The sequence below is a fragment of the Myotis daubentonii genome, chromosome 3 (genome assembly GCF_963259705.1).
Source record: "Myotis daubentonii chromosome 3, mMyoDau2.1, whole genome shotgun sequence".
Classification (NCBI taxonomy): Eukaryota; Metazoa; Chordata; class Mammalia; order Chiroptera; family Vespertilionidae; genus Myotis; species Myotis daubentonii.
In genome coordinates, this window is record NC_081842.1 from 128,255,666 (window position 1) to 128,270,712 (window position 15,047).

Sequence of the window (15,047 nt, forward strand, 5' to 3'; positions counted from 1 at the left end):
CAAAAATCAGGGCTTAGGTAACTAAAAAAAGCACATTTTTCTAAAATTACCAGGTAGACCAAGGCCAAGACAGAAAATGTCTGCTTTCTTAGGTATCCAGTGAACTTAAAATTTTCTTTAACTTTCATATTTTTAAGTTAAGATATATTTACATACAGTAAAAATCATCCTTTTGTGGACAGTTTCTACAAGTTTTCACAAATGCATACAGTCATGTAATCACTGCCAACCATGATATATAACAGTCCCACCTTCTGCCTAAAAATTCCCTTCTCCCTTGTGCTTCCTTAGCCGACCTGGCCTCCCACTCTCAGCCTGTGGCATCCTCTGATGTTTTCTGCCCCTATACCGCTGTCTTCACCACAATGTTATATAAGTGGAATCATATGGTATATAACTTTTTGAACCTGATTTCTTTCATTTAACATGATGCCCTTGAGAGTCATCCATGTTGTTGTTTATTAGTAGTTTGTTCCTTTTTGTTGCTGAGTAATATTCCATTGTGTGAATGAACCACCATTTGTTTATTCATTTCCTAGGTGACAGATATTTGGGTTGTTACAGTTTTGGGCAAATATAAATAAAGCTGCTATAAACATTTACATGCAGGTGTTTGTGTGAACACAAGTTTTCATTTTACTTGGGTAAATAGCCAAGAATGCGATTGCTGGGTCATATGATAAGTGTACATTTAACTTCATAATAAACTGCCATGCTGTTCTGTAAAGTGGCTGAACCATTTCACATTCCCCCAGCAATGTATCATAGTTTCAGTTGTTCAGCATCCTCACCAGCACTAGCTATTGTCAGATTTTTTGTTTGTTGGCTTGTTCATTTCTTATTTAACTTGTCTAATAGGTGTAGTGATACATTATTGTGCTTTTAACTTCCATTTTGCTCATTTCAAATGATATTGACTAAATATCATTCACGTGTTTATTTGCCATCTATATTGTTGAATTCTCTGTTCATATCTTTTATCCATTTTTTAAATTGAGTTGTTTCCTTTTTATTAAGATCCAATGTATCATTTTTTCTTTTATGGATCATATGTTCGGTGTTGTATCTAAGAAATATTTACCTAATTATAAATCACAAAGATTATCTTCTAAATGTTTTATAGTTTCAGATTTTACACTTAAATTCAGTTTGAGTTCATTTCTACAGTAGATGAAAGATGTGGATTGAGGTTCCTTTTTTACTCTTTTTGCTTATGGATATCCAACTGTTCCTGTACCTGTTGAATATCAGACTCTCCTTTCTCAACAGAATTGAATTTTTACCTGTTTTAAAAATCAACCGACACATATGTCATAGTTTGGATTTCTGTGTACTCATGTTAGCTACTTGTATCCTTTCTTTAATACTACGCTGACTCGGTTACTGTTTCTTTATAATAAACCTTGAAATCAAGGAGTGTGAGCTCTCTAACTTTGTTCTTTTTCAGAATTGCTTAGGATATTCCTGTGCTTTTCCATAAAAATTTAAATTCAGCTTGCAGATTTCTACAAATATTTCTGCTCAAATTTTAATTGAAATTGTGTTAAATATATAGATTAGACTAGGAAGATTTGACATCAAATACTATTGAGCCTTTCTTTTTGTGTTTTGTTTTTAATCTTTACTGTTGAGAGTATTACAGATGTCATCCTTTTTTCCCCTTATTGCCCCCCCTCACCCGATTCCCACCCCACTCCTTCACCATAGGTAATGCATATCCTAGCTAATAAAAGCCCAGTGACTGAAACAGTGGAATGAGCAGAACGACCAGAGACCGGAACACCACGGCCCCTCGCCCTGGCTGGCCCTGCCCCCCAGGGAGAAGTTAGGGGCAATCAGGCAAGCAGGCAAGTGGTTAGGGGTGATCAAGCAGGCAGGCGAGCAGTTAGGGGGATCAGGCAGGCAGGCGAGCAGTTAAGAGCTAATGGTCCTGAAGTGAGAGAGGGATGTCCCACTGCCGGTTTAGGCCCAATCCGCAGGGATCCTTGTGGGATCGGGCCTAAACCAGCAGTTAGACATCCCCCGAAAGGTCCCGGATTGCGAGAGGATGCAGGCCGGGCTGAGGGACCCCCCGCTCCCAACCCCCGTACATGAATTTCATGCACTGTGCCTCTAGTACGCATATAAGATCTTTGGTTAATCTCTTCCCACCCCCACTTCCTCCTTCCCTCTAAGATTCGTCAGTTTGTTCCATGTTTCCATTCCTCATTCTATTTTATTCATCAGTTTGTTCTGTTCATTAGATTTTTTTTGTTCATTTATTTTGCTTTTTAGATTCAGTTGTTGATAGATATGTATTTATTGACCTTTTATTGTTCATATATTTTATCATTTTTTTTCCTTCTTCTTCTTCCTCTTCTTAAAAATACCTTTCAACATTTCATGTAATACTGGTTTGATGGTGATAAACTCTTCAGGTTTTTTTTTCTCTCTGAAGCTCTCTATCTGACCTTCCATTCTAAATGAGAACTTTGCTAGGTAGAGTAATCTTGATTGTAGATCCTTGCTATTCATCACTTTGAATATTTCTTGCCACTCTCTTCTGGCCTGCACAGCTTCTGTTGAGAAATCACCTGATAGTCGTATGGGCACTCTCTTGTAGGTAAATGACTGCTGTTCTCTAGCTGCTTTTAAGAGTCTCTCTTTTTCTTTAACTCTTGGGTTTTTTGATGTATCTTGGTGTGGATCTCTTTGGGTTCCTCTTGTTTGGGACTTTCTGTGCTTCCTGGACTTAAAACTCTGTTTCTTTCACCAGGGAAGTTTTCTGTCATTATTTCTTCAAATAGATTTTCAATATCTTGCTCTCTCTCTTCTCTGGCACCCCCATAATGTGAATGTTGGTACATTTGTAGTTGTCCCAGAGGCTCCTTACATTGTCTTCATATTTTTGGATTCTTTTTTCTTTTTCGTCTTCTTTCTTTTTTAAAAAAAAAAAAAATATGGAATGCTTCATGAATTTGCATGTCATCCTTGCACAGGGGCCATGCTAATCTCTGTATCATTCCAATTTTAGTGTATGTGCTGCCGAAGCGAGCACTCTTTTTGGTCTTTAGATGGGGTGTTTTTTGCTTCCTCATATTCCAAATCATTGATTTGATTCTCTGAATCCTCTACTCTACTGTTGAATTCCTATAAATCATTCTTTATTTCAGTTAGTGTATGCTTAATTTCTGACTGATCCTTTTTCATGTCTTTGAAATTCTCGTTAAGGTCCTTGAAAGTCTCACTAAGTCCCTTGAAGGTCTCATTAAGATCCTTGAACAACCTTATAACCATTGTTTTGAACTCTGTACATAGTAATGTGCTTGAATCCATTTCATTTAGTTCTTTTTCTGGAGATTTCTTCTGTTCTTTCATTTGTGACCTGTTTCTTTATCTCCACATTTTTGCTACTTCCTGTGTTTGTTTCTATGTATTAGGTAGAGCTGCTATGTCTCCTGGAATTGGTAGAGCCTTGTATAGTAGGTGTCCTGTAGGGCCCAGTGGCTTAGCCTCCCCTGTCACCTGAGCTGGGCACTCTAGGTGTGCCCTTGTGTGTGCTGTGTGCACCGTCTTCTTGTAGTTGAGCCTTGATTGCATCACTGGGAGGAATTGACCGACCTCCAGAACAATTGTCTGTGAGGACCAGCTGCAACTACAGTGGAAGAACTGCTGTGCAGCAGACACCCCTATGGAGCACGAGTCTTCCCCTTGAATGTGTAGCTCGTGGATGTGTAAAGTTGTAATATGGTATGGTTTGAAGCTGTCTACTGGGTGCACTGGCTCTGGGGCCTCCTTGGAGGTCCAAAGTCAGCCACTGCCTAGGGCCACTGGCAGGAGCTACAAAGAGATCTGCAGATGGCTGCTACTTGTGTTGGGCTTAGACGTACCCAGGTGGGGCCTCTTATTGATAAGTATGGGGCACGGTGATGCCAACTGCTGCTTTTTTGAGAGATTTCAGGCAAGTCTGATGCCTGAGCCAAGACAGGCCATTCATATGAAAAAGTCATTGCAAACAGCTTGGGCGAGGCTGCAAATTGGATGGGGTGGGGTCTCAGGGAATCACCAGGGCAGAGCGAACAGTGTGATCCAGGCTGGTGGAAACTCAGATATGTCTGCCAGTCAGCTCTGCAATGGGGAAGGTCTCAGAATAAGAACAATGACCCCTGTAAGCACCCTTGTCTTGGAGAAAGCTATCCCCAAGTTTTTGCTCTGATGCCAGACAATCCAGTTCCTCCCTGTATGTCTCTGGATCCCCCTGAACTGTTGCCCTAGCGCTGGAGTTCAGAGGGAGTGAGTCCATGTAAGTTCATGCACCAGCCCTTTAAGAGAAACTGTCTGGGTCTCCAGCAGCCTCCATGTCACTGAGCCACAATCCCTCCTGGTTTTTACAGCCCAAAAGTTATGGGGACTTCTCTTTCCAGCTCTTTACCTATGCTGCCATCTTGGCTCTCTCTAATATTTTTATATTAATTTATTCTTCATGTGTTTATAATATTGGTCCTGTTGGGAAAACTCATTTATTCATTTATCAAATATTTATTGAACATCTATAAATGACAGGTTTTGTACAAGACACTACAGAGAAAATAAAGAAAAATAGAGCATTAAGTCAGCCTCTAAGAAGCTTGGGCTTACGTAGGAAATGTAAGATATTTTTCCAAATGAGAGTAACACCAGGTAAAAAGTACAGGTTATGCCATAGTCCCTTAGGGTCAGGTCCTCCGTGGGCGAAGCTCTGGGTGGGGTTGAGAAGGAGGCAGGCAGTTTTCCTATCCCTGCTCAGAGCACTTCTTAGGACTGTGCAGTGGATCAGCGACGGCCCCTGATTTGTTCCCTTTGTTGCAGGTTGGGTTACACGCTAACCCAAGAGATAGGGTCGGTTTAGTAATAACTAAGGCCTGACTAGGACCAAGGGAGGTTGAAATATGTACCTGCTTGTTTTAATTCTCTCAAGAAGGGCAATTTCTAACAAAGTGAACCTAAGAGAAAAAAATGCTCAGCCAACCACACTATTCCTTCCAAAGCTCAGAGACCCTAGGAGGAGGCTGAAGCAGAAAGAATGCCCTGCCAAAACTGCTCCTTCCAGACTTTGAGGTTCGGTCAGAAATATAGGATGGGCTTCAACTTCAAGGGAGAGGAAAATGTAAGATGGGGGACAGTAGGCTAATTCAGGGACAATAGGAAGAGAGACTACTGAAAAGAGGAAATACATTCAGCTGTGCACTGTGCATTACAATCCTCTTTTCCTTTCCTCACGAAACTTCAATGTCAAGGTTGGAAGGAGGTATTATAGAAAGTTGTTTCCAGGATTCAGAGAAGTGGGAGATGAGCAATATGGGAAGAGGAAGCTCCTAGAGCAGAAAATGGGTAAGATTTGAATATGCAGAAACAGGGAGAAGGCCAGGCCAAGACTCAGGGGGGAGAGACAAGGATTACTAGCTGAGAACAGTAATGCTTTGGCCCTCAGGCTCATGACTGCGGCCTCATGCATGGAATGGAACAGGCTGCCGGGGATTTGTGGGAAGAAAGCTACAAAGAGACTTTGGAGGTAGGTTGGGCAAGGCCAGGCTAAGGAGTTGGAACTGAATTTGGTAATGAATAGGAGGTGAGAAAAGAGTTTTGAGCATAGAAGGAATGAAATATGAGTTCTGAGGCAGTTATTATAAAATGGTTCCAATGTGTCGCCTCTTCCGCCTGGCTGCCAGGGTTCGAATCCTGGCCTCTACCTGTGCCTCAGTCTCCACATCTATGAAACAGGAATAATAGTACGTGACATGCTTGTGAAGACTGCACGAGTTGATACATGTAAAGCTGTTGGAATAGTGCCTGACATGTGAAAGATGCTATAAAAGTGTCATCTTATATTAGATTATCATCCTTGTCATCATTATTTTAGGAACATTGGTTGAAAAGAAAGTAGGGGATTTTCAGCAGGTAATGTTTCTGAAATTGTTTTGAGCACATTAATGTTTCTGAAATTGTTTTTTAAAATATGTAAAAAGTAGGGGGAAATGGAGGGAGCATGAAGCTAGCTCCCTGTGCCTCAGAGACCCCTATTGCAGAGCAGCCATTGCTTCAGCAGGAGTTAGCGCTATGAAAAGGTGGAGGTCACCAGTTGTTAAAGAACCAGCTCACAGTCCCCAGTGCCCAGGTCCCCTTTGCCACCCTGATGCACCAGGATACCCTGTCCTCTCCACTATTGGAAATTCCTAGCCAACAAATCAGCTCTCAGCCACAAAGGCCCTTTTCTTCTGCACTGTGGGCACTCCCCAGGGACCCAGAGAGAGCTTCCTGGGTAATGGTTTGGGATGAACACAGAGCGCCCTAGGCTATCTCAGAGAAAGTCTCGGTTAAACAACCCAATTCAGAGTCCAGCTTTGCCACTGTCATGTGCAAATGGTGTGACCTCAAGCCTCACTTTCCCCATCTGTAAAGTGAGGTGTGAATACTTTTTTCCAGGGGCTGTTACTAGTAGGAAAAGCATGAATACAGCAGTGCTTGCACCTAGGAAATTGCTCAGTAAACACCAGTGGCTGCTATGGTGAGCGCAGGGGTTGTCATTAGTCATCATTAGTTCTGTTGGTGAGCATGGTCAGGCAAGGCCAGCTCCAGTGCTCCGCCGCCATGAGGTCAGACCGCATTCCTCAGCCCAGAGCTTCCTCTCTGCCCTGGTCGCAGGGGCGCTGTGTTTGTGCCCACATTCAGCATGCCTGTGACTTCCCCTGTGGTAGCAGTGTCATTTATAATGTGAGCACTTTTCAGAGGGCCTGAGTGCCATAAGGAGGGAAAGGCCAGGACAGGGGCTTTCTGCTGAAGTAAAGACCAGAAATGCTACCCTTTGGGTCTCAGGGAATTGTGAAGAAAGCGCACTCAGGGGACCTCTGGACTCAGTCTGGGTGACTCGGGATGCGTTGAGTCTGTAGCAGGCAGCAAGGGGATGTCCTTTCCATATCGCCAAGTCCTCCTTCCTGAGTGGTCCCTACTCCATCACAGAGATAAGGTGGCCCCGTATCTCTGTGATGGAAACGTGGCTCAGCCCTCCACCGCAGCTGTGGCTGCTGCACTGCCCTTCACTGACATAGTGCTGGGACACTGCAGGCGCTCAGTAAATACTCAGTGGCTGAGTTCATGAAGCCCAAAGTGGGTCTGAAGAAGTCACAGGCGGAGGTACCACTGGATCTCACATTCAGGTCCGTTTCCCTCCGATGCACTGGGACAGCTAGAAAAGTTCTTTGAGCTTCTGTCATATCCTGGTCATTGTCATGTGTCCTGGGCACTTGGAAATGCACTGCAAGGGGTGCCCACAGAGAGTGATTTCTAAATGAGCTTCCTGCCTTACGGCAAAGGCTGACTGGCCGATGCAGTTAGAAGGACACCAGGTGAATGAAGCCGCCAGGGGAAGGAATGGGGTGAAAGGTTGCTGGGGCTCAGATTACTGTGGGTGCTTAATGGATGCTAAATAATTGAAAGAATAAAGTAAGAGGGTGAATGCTGCATTGATGAACCCGTGGTGAACTCAGGGGGTCCTAGAACATTTGCAAATTGGTCATTAATGTTTCATCAACACTCTCTGCATCCTTTGTTAGTTTTGAATGGTAGCAGGAGTTTCCTATCACAGGGATACAGTTTCAAGGGAAACTTAAATACAGGAATTATGGCTGGCCTACTCTTCTACCCAATCATTTGGGTTTATTTCAAAATAGTCTGATAGCTGGGAATGCCCTTGTATTGGCTGCTAATGTGCTCAGAGGGGACTGGGCAGCTTTCACACTGTGACATGTGGAAGGGGATTATGGATTTCAGAGTATCACAGCTTTATTGTTTCTTTTGCTTTGCCCAGTTTTGAAGTGAAGCTGAAATGACTGCATGATGGGAGGGGACGATGAGGTATAGGGAGTAATAATTCCTCTCATCTAGAAAGAATGCTGTCTTCAAAATGAGTTTTGCTGTTGGCAAAGCAGAGAACATGCTCACGTGACTGTCCCCTGCAGTGAGTGGCAGGAGGAGCGCCTTGCCTTGCCTGTGTGGAGAGCTACAATGGCAGCGGGCTGGTTTAAGTCCTAAAGAAAGGCCCAGTGTGCACCGCTCACTGTTTGCCAGGGAACCCAGCTGGAGGCAGGGAATGGAGGCTCCATGACAGCAAATGTCAGGCCGTCCTGAGCCTCCTATGGTGGGTTTCCTCGGGAAGTAACCAGGTACTTGCCCAACATGAGCTGTGCTTTGGGGTAACATTCCCACTTTCTGCCGCTGCCCCAGCTCCCCATCCAGGGACCCTGCATTGTTGGGGCTGCCGAGCCTGCTGTGTCGAAACTGTCCCACCTGAAGCCACCGAAACCCGGCCTGGGTTCAGCGGTGCTCCTTTCATTAACGTTGAAAGGAGGTGCACAGGGGACTGTCCTTTGTCTCCAGCACGTTTAGGGCAGCGGTGGAGCTGCAGCCAGCCGGGCCTCGGGCAGTCAGTCCCCACGGCTCTCAGCATCTGCGCGCTCACTCCTGCCGCAGAGGACCATTATTCCCGTCTCTCACAACTTCACTGAGAGGGCACTTAAGTGAAGCAGGCGTTTAGTCCCAGACAGAATCAATCTTCCTGCTCCGGGGAAGAGCCAGGCCTGTGCAGCTGGTGTTTGGACTTGGTTTGAGTGTATGTTGATGCAGCTTCCTCTCAGGGTGGCTGAAATGAATCGCCGGTGCTAACGGAGAGGTGTACCCAGCGCCCATCAGTCTCTGACAGTGCCGATGAGGGCCCGTGACTAGGCCAGGCACCAGCCGTGTCAGGTCCCAGAGCCTGCCCGGGGCTGGGCATGGACCTGGCAGGGAGTGCAGGCATGAGCAGACTGGAGCAGGATCCTCAAAGGAAATGGGGGGAGGAGACAGGGGAAGGCATATGCTTTTAGAGCAGAGAAGGTTGTTCAGAAAAGGCAACATCATCCAACTATGTATATTTCTCAAAAATGAGGTATATGCTCATTTATTTCTCTTTGGAAAGTGTAGCCTATATCGGAATACTTTGTATTCCTCTACATTCGGAGTTCTGTTTCTGTCCTCAGCTTTTTTCTCCTTTCCCTTGAGGGATGGGCCTGTCATTCTCTCACAGGTGCCTGTGCCTCCTCCACTAAAGCAAGGCTCCCTGCTGTTTTTTGATTTCTGTTTGCTTTTTGTTTTTCTGGGGCACAGGTTTTCAAATATGAAATTACTCACTGTATTCCTTCAAATACCTGTCTGTTTCCCAAGAGATTGACCTAAATCCCTCTAAAGCTGGGTTCTCAGCTGCAGCACTATTGACATCTTGGGCAGGATAACTCTTTATTGTGGTGCTGGCCCGTGCTTTGTAGGATGTTTGCAGCATCCCTGGCCTCCACCCACTAGATGCCAGGAGCCCTGCACACCCCTCCCCCCTTCAGATTGTGGCAGTCAGCAATGTCGCCCGACATTGCCAAGGGTCACCAAGGAGCAAAATTCCCCAGTTAAGAGCCACTGCTCTACAGGCGTCATGCCAAGCAGCCCACCCATTTTAAATATGCGCCCATCCATATGGCGGGATGGGTCCTTCTTAACACTAAACTCTGTTTGTTATTTGTTCATTTACTCACCTACTTACCCATAGATTCATCCATCTGTCTACCCAGCTAACCAGCCAATAAACCACTGATCCAATTCATGGCACAGTAGTGTCTGTGGAGCTGGATCACTTGAACGTAAATCTGGCTGCACTGTGTACTGACCGCAGGGCCTTAGACTGCACTTCTCTGCGCCTCACTCTTGTCATCTACAGAAGAGGAGAAAACAGGGCCGCTCTCATGAGCAGGGTTGGCATTAGACTGGGCTTCCTGGAGAGGGCAGTAGGCTGCTGGACCAGGAGAAAGACTGGGAGCAGAGATTCCGAATAGAAGGGGGGGCGGGTTGCAGGAGGGGGCAGATCAGAGCCCAGGAAGGAGCCGTTAGCGCTGGCTAAGTCTCTAGGAGTCAGTGTGGGGGAAGGCTGGGAGAAGGAGCATCAACGAGGAGGATGGCTCAACTGCATCGTGCTCAGAAAGGCCTGGATGGTAAATATGGAGCAGCAGGTGGCAAACCTGTGTCAGGAAGGACAGGTTATACAGGAGTTGGCCATCTTTCAGAGGCACGAGCTAGGTCTTCACTCACTCACTCTTACTGAATGGTTCTCGTTAGCAGTAATTTTGCCTCCCCTACTCATTGTGAATTAGTCATTTTATTATGTGCTTATTATGTTTTAAGAGCTTCACATGGATTCATTCAATTTATTCTCTCCGCCCTATGAGGTAGTTTAAGGATGAAGGAACTGAAACACAGCAAGGTTAAGTAACTTGCTCCATGACACACAGCTCCTGAGTGCTGGAGCTGGAATACGGTCTGAGCAATCTGGCCCTGAAAACACAGGCCCCAAGACTACACACTCATTGTGTGAAGAAAACAGAACCCTGGGCATGTGAGTGTGGCCGTGCCCAGATTCTTGGGAAATTCGGCTGATCTGAGAAGGTAACAAACCTTGGGCTTTTAAGAGAATCTGCAATTGGGTGTGTTTTTTAAAGGAACGAAGAAGCTGGGATATGAGACTGCACTGGTTGGACAGACCGTAGGGACTACCACCTGGGGAAGAGAGCTCCCTGTTTTCCTTTCCTGCCTCTTTCCTTCCCCCTCCTCTCCCTTCCTCTTATTCTCTGAGGCTCCCCGCTTCTCTCCATACAGCCTCAAAACTCACCCAGTCTCCGCTAGGCTGTAGCCTGGCCCCCACAGGGTGAGTGACCCCAGGCCCGCCCAGGGCTCTCCCTCTGCATCCAGGTCCTGGCTCCTGCCGCTGGGCTTTGAAGCCACAGGTCACATATGTAGAACATTTTCACACCCAAAAGTGTGCTTAACTAGCAGTTTTACTCTGTCCTACCCTTTGCCGCTCTAGTAGGTAGTGCTGAGTCATGGGGGGCAGAACTGGGCCCTATCGTGTACTTGGAGCTCAAAGCCCCTTCCCAGTGGAACGTCACCTAAAGTGGCCAGAGCTTCCACGCTGCTTGTGTCCCATTAAAAACAGATCATAGCCCTAATCGGTTTGGCTCAGTGGATAGAGCATCAGCCTGCGGACTCAAGGGTCCCAGGTTCAATTCTGGTCAAGGGCATGTACCTTGGTGCCGGGCACATCCCCAGTGGGAAGTGTGCAGGAGGCAGCTGATCGATGTTTCTCTCTCATGGATGTTTCTAACTCTCTATCCCTCTCCTTTCCTCTCTGTAAAAAATCAATAAAAAATATATTTTTTAAAAAAATAGATCATAAAATAGGGCCCCTTGGCTCCTCTCAGGACCTCAACATGGGTTAGCCATGCTGGGAACTTTCCCTTTCAGTGTCCCAGCATGATTAATGACACCAAGCACTGTGGCCAGGCCCAATCAGACTCTCACGCAGCCCATGCTGCGAGGGCCGCTGTGTGGTGTGCAGGCCTGTCCCCTCACACCCTCTGCCTCCCTGGGCCTGCTCTCCTCCTCTGGGGTCCCATTGACCTACCCCCACGTTGACACAGGATTTCAGAGCTCCCCCCTCCAGCTGCCGCTGTGTGTCACTGGTCCTGGCCCCTCCCGCACACTGCCCTCTGTAGCTCTCTGTACATGGATTCACTGCTTCTCAATGTGCAGCTTTGTCACTGGATTAGTCACTTAAATAAAACCACAAACATTACTCAGCACCTGTCAGGTGCCAGCCACTGTGCTAGGTATTGGGGATGCAAAAATGAATGAGCAGTTCTTAAAAGTGACAGATGCGTTAATAAATGGCTCTGGGAATAAGACATGAGTGTACGGAGCGAGGTGGGTCTCAGAGGCCGAGGTGGCAAAGCACACAAGGCCCCTCGTACAGCAGGACCGCCTCCCGTCCGGCTCCTAGGGGTGGGGTGAGGATCAATGAGGTAATGCTCAGAAATGTGCACGAGTGTGCCTGGCACGTGGTGAGCACTCAGCACATGGTAGCTGTCATTCTTCTAATCTTGGCGGCTCCGCTCCCTTCCAGCCCAGTTCCTCGAGTTCCAGCATTGGACCACACATATGGTGTTGCTCAGTAACGCTTTCTCATTAAAATAAATGAATAAGGGGATGCTGGGCGCATCGAGAGAGCAGACATAGTGGGTACACCCTTAGGAAGGGAGAGTCTGGGAAGAAGAGACTGCATCCCGAGGGCACGTCAAACTGTTTCCCTGCAGATAGGCCACACACTGCAAGCCCCAGTTACTAGTCCCTTGATGGCCTCTAGGGAGTCTGCTCATTGCTTCCCTTTATTTTTCTCTCCAGAAATAGAACCTTTTCATACACTTTTGTTTTTTTAATCAGGAATATTTCAAAGCCAATTTATCCATTCACTCTCCCCTCAATTTAAATCACTTTTGCAAAGATTTATCAAGTTTTTTCTCTTGCCAGATACTGGACTAGGCTCTGAAAATACAGCGGGGAACGAGACATCTCTGCCTTCCCCCCCACACCCCCCAAAGAGCTCAGTCCAACAGGACAGGGTGTGGGGTGCCCGCGCCACCTTGCTTTCTGCCCACCACTAACAATAAGACAGGTTAACAGGAGGGTCCTGCTCAGACTCCCTTTCCCAGGATGAGGTTTTGTTGATTTTAACTTCCTTGCAGATAATTAACCCTAGGGTCAAAAACTCACACCCTGTGCCTCTGAAGAGATTGAAAGAAATTTTTGAAGAGTTGTATAGAATTAAAAGCTTTTTGATGAATAATGCTGTCGTTACACAGGGAGGAAATTACAGTAGTACTTTCTGCTATGTAATTAAAAAAGCAAAGATGAATGAAATACCCACAAGTGAAAATGGGATTTGATTTTCAACACAGGAAACTGAAGCTCTGCCAGTCACATGGTGTTCATTTTCCAATCTAAGGGAAGTGTGTCCTGAATCATTTCAAATTCTAGCAGAGGCTCTCAGGGAATATTTTCTTTAACCTTTGTAGTACCATGGCCTAAAAAAGCAGATTTTTTTTTTACCCTAAAAAGATGTTTCTTTTTTTCATCCTAACCATTGATTCTTTCTAAAATATCAGAATTATTTTATAGACCCAAGTGGGGTCATAATCTATTTTCTTTTCTCTCCTCCCCACTGCGACACCTTGATTTTAGTAATCGCACCAATTCCCCTATCTTTAATATAACCAACCACCCTTGCCCAAGAACATATAAAGATTAGTAGCCCAGGGCCGGACTTGTCAAAACTGTAGAGTCCACACTGTACTCCAGATCTGATTTTTCCTCAATATTATGACGCAAGCCAGGCACCCATCGCTGCTGCATGCTGATGGGCCCCTACAGCAGTGGGCCAGAGACCGAGGTGCTGGTCCCAGCCTACTTCCTGCCAGGTCGCCTGTGCAGTCAGTTACCTTCCTGAGCTCCTTGTCTGCATGTATGGAATAGGGATTGTAATAGCCTCCTCATCAGAGGTCTGAGAATTAAGTGAGTTGATATAGCAATGTCTAGTGCATAGTAAGTCCTCAAGAAACACCAGCTGTCATAATCACATGTTACTGTCATTAGAAATGATCATGGGATTCAAGAATGCTAAGCTGGTATCATAACTAAGGAATATGGTATTATCAGAATCACAGTGGCCATCACTTCTTAGCAAGTCCCAGTGGCAGATTTAAATATTACGAGCAGTGGGAGATATAGTCTGATATCATTCGTCTTGGAATTTGGAAAACTGGGCTGGAGCAGGAGGCCTGTCTTAGAGGCCCAAGAGAGCCCTTTCACCCCCAGACCAGATCTCAGGGCTAACCACTGGAGGGCAAGAGACTAAAGGTCCTGAATACAAGTTCTCCTGAGAAAAGAAGATACGAAGAGGCAGACAAAGCAGGAAAAGGAGATGGCCTTCTTTAGGGATTCAAGTACTTGGAATTTGGAAGCAGGCCTTGGGCCTCTTATCTTCTTCACTCAGAGATCAAAGCTAGAAGGGCGTCAGGAAGAGCCATACCTCTACGGGTGAAGTCTCATCTGGTCAGCTGTGTCCTGGAATTGGACCCCATCAGATCAGAATCCCGCTCCTTAAAGGGACAGCAAGGAGATGATTGTGATGATGATGATGACGATAACAAAGGCGATAACCTCAGCAATGAACACTTATATAGCACTTAATGTAGCCAGACAATACTTTAAATGCTTTGTATAAATTATCTTTTTTTCTTTTCTTTTTGGAATTGTGTTTCTGGATGAATTTCTTTTTGGAATTGTTTCTGGATGAATCTTGTCATTAAATTCTCACAGCTGCCTCTAAATTATCATAGAATTTTAAACCAACAAGGTAACTGCCTGACCAGCTTCTCTTGTATCTCATCATAGCGATGCTGGTTTAGTGTTGATGGCAAATAAAGTAAGACTTTGAGATATTTCTGAAGAAAGAAGAAAGTGAAAACAGAATAAAAATAATTAGCTCCAAATCAGTATAATTTCTACCAACAATAATGAGGCTTGGTAAGGAAAATAACCACTAAGGTATCTCCTTGCACCAAGTAGTTCCCGGGGCCCCCTGGGAATTGCCTCCTCCTCCTTCCCACCAGAAGCTCCGGACTGTCTCCAGAGGGCCTCTCCCAGGGTGGGGGCCTCTGGAATCACTCTAAGGTGAGTATGAGTGCCCTGAAGGTGCAAACCATTCACACGCCTACCGAAAACACCTGTTTGCTTTTCAGTCTTGTTTTGCAGAAGGTGGAGATGCTAGTAAATACCCGGTGGCTGAAATGACAGTAATTTTGGTGACAGTGCCCACCAGCATTACATGAAAATGAATGGGCGGTGTAAATGTTGAAAATGCCAACCTATGATAATAAAAGCGTAATATGCTAATTAGACCAGACGTCCTTCTGGACAAAGCCGGGGCTGAAGCCGCAGGATGGAGGCAGCCACCCACGGCTGCGAGGGACAGATCCAGGCAGCCCCCGCAGCTGCGAAGGCCTACTCTTGCACAAATTTCATGCATTGGGCCTCTAGTATTTAAATAAGGAAAGTTAATCAACAAGTTGAGTAGTGAGCAAAGAAAGAATTTGTGTTTTGTTTTGTTTTTTTAAGTAAAAGAG

General features: G+C 45.7%; 1 protein-coding gene and 1 non-coding gene across 8 annotated transcripts in view; one reads left to right on the forward strand and one right to left on the reverse strand.

The window, feature by feature from the left end:
- FARS2 (phenylalanyl-tRNA synthetase 2, mitochondrial) overlaps window positions 1-15,047 on the forward strand; it is a 591,973-nt gene that overhangs the window by 540,017 nt on the left and 36,909 nt on the right. The gene's annotated exons all lie outside the window — the stretch shown is intronic.
- On the reverse strand, window positions 2,934-3,037 carry LOC132232042 (U6 spliceosomal RNA). Its single transcript, XR_009452206.1, has one exon. It is a non-coding gene; the product is annotated as a U6 spliceosomal RNA (small nuclear RNA).